This window comes from Elephantulus edwardii, unplaced genomic scaffold, assembly GCF_000299155.1.
Source record: "Elephantulus edwardii isolate Elephantulus edwardi_28Jun2011 unplaced genomic scaffold, EleEdw1.0 scaffold00007, whole genome shotgun sequence".
NCBI classification, from domain to species: domain Eukaryota; kingdom Metazoa; phylum Chordata; class Mammalia; order Macroscelidea; family Macroscelididae; genus Elephantulus; species Elephantulus edwardii.
Window position 1 is genome coordinate 13,341,176 of NW_006399757.1, and position 6,770 is coordinate 13,347,945.

The 6,770-nt window shown below is 37.8% G+C and overlaps 1 protein-coding gene across 4 annotated transcripts in view; it reads right to left on the reverse strand.

Moving 5' to 3' along the window:
* Positions 1-6,770, reverse strand: part of DGKB (diacylglycerol kinase, beta 90kDa) — a 1,124,393-nt gene that overhangs the window by 690,200 nt on the left and 427,423 nt on the right. The gene's annotated exons all lie outside the window — the stretch shown is intronic.

The window sequence follows — 6,770 nt, forward strand, 5'->3', positions numbered from 1 at the left end:
CTTTGAGCTGTGGTGCTGGAGAAGAGCGTTGAATATACCATGGACTGCTAGGAGAACAAGCAGGTTTTTCCTGGAAAACGTGAAGCCAGAATGCTGCTTGGAGGCAAGGATTCTGAAGCTTCATCTGGCATACTTTGGGCATGTTGCAAGGAGGGACTGGTCCTTGGAGAGGGACATCATGTTTGGGAGAGTGGAAGGAAGGACGGTGCAGGAGTGGAAGACCCTCAATGAGATGGATCAACTCTGTGAGTGGAATGGTGGGAATGAATGTGTAGTTTAAGACAGAGAGGTTGGCACAGGATAGAATGGTGTTTCTTGTACATAGGGTCCCTATGAGTCACAGCAACTCGATGGCACATAACAACATCATTGATTCAGAACCTATTCCTTGGTTTGAGTGAGTTTTCAGAGGCAGTAAATTGCCAAGGAAATTTTTCATCTTTCCCCCCTGGAGCTTATGGTGGCTTTGAACCATTTCCTTTAGGTTGGCAGCACAACTTCTTAGCACTTAGTCATTAGTGTTGTGTGTAACATAACAAAACTACCAACACTACCAAAGCCTTATTTATAATGTTGTTGTTGTTGTTATGTGCCGTCGAGTTGCCTGCGACTCATAGCGACCCTATGTACAACAGCCCTAAACTCCGCTCTGTCCAATTTCCAATAAAAATTGTATAGCTATCAAATTACAAATAATTATGTTTACATTTAAAATAAGCATATGTATTTACATGATTTTTTTATTTCACTTTTAGACATTATTTAGTCATCTATTTTCTCAATAAATATTAAAAATATAAAGTAGTATACAATCTTATTGTATATTGAATAGGGAACTCTGGTAGGATAGTAGTAAGGAGTTGTGCTGTCAACTCAAAGGCAGATGGATTGAATCCACCAACTGCTCCATGTAAGAAAGATCCTCTCCCATGAGATTTACTGCTTCTGAATCCGCTGGAGGGCCAACTATGTTATAGCTTGACAGTAAGTAACAAAAAAGAAATATTAATTATTATAATTACATAATGTATTTGTATATTGCTATTGGATGCTGTTGAATCAGATCTTACAAAGAGGCACAGAAACCCTACCTGGTCCTGCACCATCCTCAAAATCTATACTGTGATTACCTCTTATTGCAGTCAATGCATCAATCCAATTCACTGAGGATCTCCTTTGTCGACATTCTACTTTTTAAAGCATGATGTCATTTTCTAAGCATTAGTTCCTCCTAATAATACGTTCAAAGTTCATAACACAAAACCTAATTCTCTTTCCTTCTGAGGAACACTCTTCTTCTTTAGAAACCTACACTGTTTTTCCCAGACATATTTTTTAATTCTTGTAGTAACTACTCATACGCAAAGTCAAGTTGAAGCTAAGGAAAATTATATCAAATTCACAGGAACAAAAATATGTTGACTCTATTCATCTGGATTTCAAAACCATCTCAGGAACAAGTTTGAGGCCTTGAACACTAATGAATGAAGATCAGATGAGCTGTGGAAGGATATCAAGAATATCATCCAGGAAGAATGCAAATGGTCTTTACAAAGAAAGAGGAGAAAGAAAAGACCAAAATGGATGTCAGAGGAGACTCTGAGTATTGCACTAGAGTGCCAACTAGACAAAGCAAAGGGAAGAAATCAAGATACTAAGGATCTGAACAGAAGATTTCAAAGGGCAGTATGGAAAGACAAAGTGAAGTATTACAGTGAAATGTGCAAAGAACTAGAGTAACTAAAGGAACTAAAGAACAATTTCAAGCCTCATATTGCAATATTTAAGGATAATTTGGTCAGAATATTAAATGATCCAGGATGTATCAAAAGAAGATAGAAAGAGAATAGAATCATTGTACCAAAAGGAATTGGCTGACACAGAAGAATTTAATGAAACAACATATGAGCAAGAGCCTGTGATGATGAAGGAGGAAGTTCACTGCTCTGAAAGAATTGGAAAAAAAACAAGGCCTCAGCACTTGATATATTCCAACAAACAGATGCTGCCCTATATGTGCTCACCAAATTGTGCCACAAAATCTGAAGAACAACCACCTGGCCAACTGACTGAAAGAGATTTGTATTTGTTCCCGCTCCAAAGAAAGGTGATCCAACAGAGTGTGTGGAAATTATCAAACAATATCACTAATACTGATACAAGATTCTGCTGAAGGTTATGCGAAAACGATGGGATCAGCACATCAACAGAGAAATGCCAGAAGTACAGGTTGGGTTTAGAAGAGGCCGTGGTACGAGGGATATTGTAGCTTACGGTAGATGAGTATTGGTGGAAAGCAGGGAATAGTACCAGAGCAATATCTAACTGTGTTTCACTGATTATGCAAAGGTGTTTGACTGTGTGGAACACAACAAACTGTTGCTGACTCTTTGAAGAATGGGAATCCCAGAACACTCGATCATGCTTTAGCAAAACCTATATTTGGACCAGGAGGCAGTCATCAGAATAGAGCAAGGAAACACTGCATAGTTCAAAATTGGGATGTGTCCTATCTCCATATGTTTTCAATTTATATGCAGAACAGATTATCAAAGAGGTTGGGCTGTATCAGGAGAAACGCGGCATCAGAATTGGAGGTAGGCTCATCAACAATCTGCATTATGCAGATGACACAACCATGCTTGCTGAAACTGAGGAAGACATGAAGTGCTTTTTGCAGAAGGTCAAGAACCACACCCTTCAATATGTATTGAAGAAGTTGAATATCAACAAAACAGAGATTCTTACCAGTGGGCCAATTGGCAGCATCATTATGGATGGTGAAGAAATTGAGATTACTGACAGCTTTAGTTTGCTTTGCTCCATAATCAACACTTTTGGCATCAACATCCAGGAAATTAAAATATGTATTATATTGGGAAAATCTGCTATCAGAGACCTCTTCAGAGTACTTAAGAGCAATGATGTCAGTCTGGAGACTAAGATGCACCTGATACAGGCCATGGTCTGTGCAATCACTTGCTATGCATCAGAGAGCTGGACAGTGACTAGAGATGATAGAAGGAGAATTGATGTCTTTGAGCTGTGGTGTTGGAGAAGAGTATTAAACATACCATAAACTGTGAAGAAAATGAACAGGTTTATCCTGGAGAGGGTTAAACCAGGCTGCTCCTTGGAGGCAAGGATTCTGAAGCTTCGTCTGACACACTCTGGACATGTTGCAAAAAAGGAACCAGCCCTGGGAAAAGGAAGTCATGCTTGGGAGGGTGGAGAGTTAGTGCAATAGAGGAAGACCCTCGATGAGAGGGATTGATTCAGTGATGGGGGTAGTGGGGGTAAGGGTGTGTCAGAGATAATAAGATGGGCACAAGATAGAATAGGATTTAGGGTTGTTGTTCATCAGGTTGCTATGAGTCACAGGCAACTCAATGACACATAACAACAACAACAACAACAATCTATTTTATATTTAATAAATTTGACAAAGAGAACAATCCAAAGGTAATTTTAAGCTCATATCTGTATTAGTATAAAATAATTTCTATATTCTCTCTTAATATAAGTGGTTTCTAGAGTTTATTGTTCAAAATGTGGCTCTTCTCGTGAGGCGAGCTCTTCTCATGAGATGCAGCTCATTGGGGACCTTACCATCACTCTGCTGCAAGATGACAAGCTCTGTATGTCATGGCCAGCTTGGCAGCATCTTCCAGCCATGACTTCCACAGTGTCTGCCAAAGGTGGTGGCACAGGCACACTTACACCCCGGCCATTGAGATACCAAATCCCTGCCAGACTGAGGAGCTACAGTTTCACCCCCCAGCTGCTACCCCATTGTCAAGTGACAGGAGAACCAATTTCACGGGTACTTTGGAAACACTGCTGTCTGTATATACCACGTGGGACCCTTTAAGCTCAAGCCAAAGGACAGCTCAAGCTGGTCTGAGATGCTATTTCTGGAAGGGAATAAGAGGCTTTCTGGTTTGCCATTCAGGTAGTTTGGGAGAAACACTATTGTGTAGCTATATCACACTAGACCACTTAAGCTCAGGTTGAAAGGGCCAGGACAGCTTGAGCCAGACTTAGATGCCATTTCTGGAGAGGGACAATAGGCTTCCTGCTTGGTCATTCAGGTACTTTGGGGGAAACACTGCTGTCTGACCCTTGGCCCCATAGGCCTCATGACCAGAAGGCAGCACAAATACACAGGTCCTCCACAAAATATTTCCATACTCTGGGTCACTATATAGTTGTAACAGTCTGACATCTACTTAGAAAAGACTCACATAATGTCAAGAAAGCAGCAGTCTGCCTCAGTCATCATGAAAAACAAAATAACCCTTTCCCAAAAAAAAAAAAAAGAAGCCAACCCAATTAATATCCCACTTTTAGAGAACCAGAAGAAATATTTTTATGTGGAATTATTTGAACAGCCACTGAAGATGATGCAAGTGATGGAAGACACATGGAAGTCATTAAGAAAGCAAATATCCCAGAGACAACAATCAAGAAGAAATATATTGAGGAAGAGCAACTTGAACAGCTATGGAAGAGACTGCAAAAGACAGAGGAAAGAAGTGATAGTATAGGTAAAGACATACAAAGGGTCAAGTTTATTTGGAGTGGCAAGAGACCCTGAATAAACAAAGCACTTCTGAAAAACAAAAATGAAGTGGGTGACACAGTGGTAGTAACCAAAATAACATGGTACTGGTACAATGACAGGCTTGTAGAAAAATGGAACAGAATTGAGAAACCAGAAATAGACCTAGCTATCAAGGGTCAATTGATATTTAACAAGGAAATAAAACCTATCAAATTACAACCTCTTTAACAAATGATGCTGTGAAAATTGGACTGTTATCTTCAGAAAGCTGAAACAGGATCCACCATCTCACATGAAACACAAAAATCAACTCAAGAATCAGAAACAGGGAGCAAAGTCCAAAACTATAAAGTAAATCAGAGATAAACTGTAATCAAGCTCAGATGGTCTATTCTACAGTATATAGATAAAGAGGTACAAGAACATAAAAATATCTTCACAAGCCAGAGAGGGTACAGCCAGCACAGTCCTGGAAATAATAGAAAAGCATGATAATGCAATCCAGAATAATAAGACCAAAATGGCAGAAGTGTCCAACATTCTTGAAGGACAAAAATGTGGAACTGAAGAGATTGTACAAAGAATCAGTGAGCTGGAAGAAAAGAACCTCACTGGTAACATACTACAAGACAAATCCGAGATGAGACATAAAGAACATGAAGAAAACATTAGAATCATGTGGGATGACATCAAAAGGAACAACATACATATAATTGGATTTTCAGAACATGGAGTGACAGGGAAATCACTGATAAAATTGTGGAAGAAGAAAACTTCCACGTATTTTGAAGAACAGAGAAATCCACATTCAAGAAGCATGGCAAACACCAAATAGACTAGGCCTAAAAAGAAAAACATCAAGATATATCATAATCATATTCTCCAAATTAAAAGATAAGGATAGAATTCTAAAAGCAGCAAGAAAAAAACAACAACAAGGAGTCACCTGTAAAGGGGAAACAATTAGATTAAGTTCTGATTTTTCAGCAAAAACCATGTGAACTAGAAGACAATGAGATGGCACATACAAGAAGTTGAAAGAAAACAATTGTGGGCCAAGAATCCTATACTCAGAAAAACTCTCCATCAAATATGAAGGAGAAATTAGGTGCTTTGCAGAAAAGTAAGAACTTAAGGAGTTTGTGAAATCAAGACCAAAACTACAAGAAATTTTAAGTGAAGTCCTTCACATAGAGACACCAAAGGAAAGTGGAAGGACCATAGAAATCAGAAATGACAGAAAAAGAAACAAAACAAGATGGCCACTGTAATAATAATTGCACTTAATATGAATGGACTGACAATAATTGCACTTAATATGAATGGACTAAATGTGCCAAGCAAGAGAAAAAGAGTATCAGAATGGATTTAAAAAAAAAAAACAAAAACAAAACCTATCAATATGTTGCCTACAAGAGATACATCTCAAAAAAGAAGACAAAGATAGACAAAATCAAAGACAAGAAAAAAATATACCAAGCAAATGGCAACCTCAAAAAAGCAGGAGTGGCAATACTAACTTCTGACAAAATAGACTTCGGAATTAAAACAAACATAAAAGACAAGGAAAGGCATTGCATACTGATTAAAGGCACAATAGATCAAGAAGACATACCCTTGGCCAACATTTATATACCAAATTACAGACATAAAAAATACATAAAACAACGGTTAACATAACTGAGAAAAGAAACATAAATGTCACAATAGTGGTAGGAGATTTCAACACTATAATCAAAGGAAACTCAATGAAGATGTAAAATATCTTAATTATAGAATCAGCCAACTCAACCTTATGGATGCATTCAGGGTATGTTACCCAATTAAAACTCAATTCACTTTCTTCTCAAGTGCACATGATACATTCTACAGAATTTATCACATATTCAGACATAAAGCAAGCCTCAACAATTTAAAAAACATTGAAATAATACAAAGTATCTTCTCAAATCACAATTACATAAAACTAGATATTAACCATAGGAGGGGAAAGCTTACAAAACCACAGATGTGGAAACTGAATAACTCTCTGCTAGAGTACAACTGGGTTATTTAAAAAATGAAATAAAAAAGTTCCTTGAAGGAAATGAAAAAAAAAAATATATAACATACCAAAACCTCTGAGATACAGCTAAGAAAGTCCTCAGGGGCCATTTCATAGCAATAGGCACACATAAAAAAAGGAAGAAAGAAGAAAAATAATAAT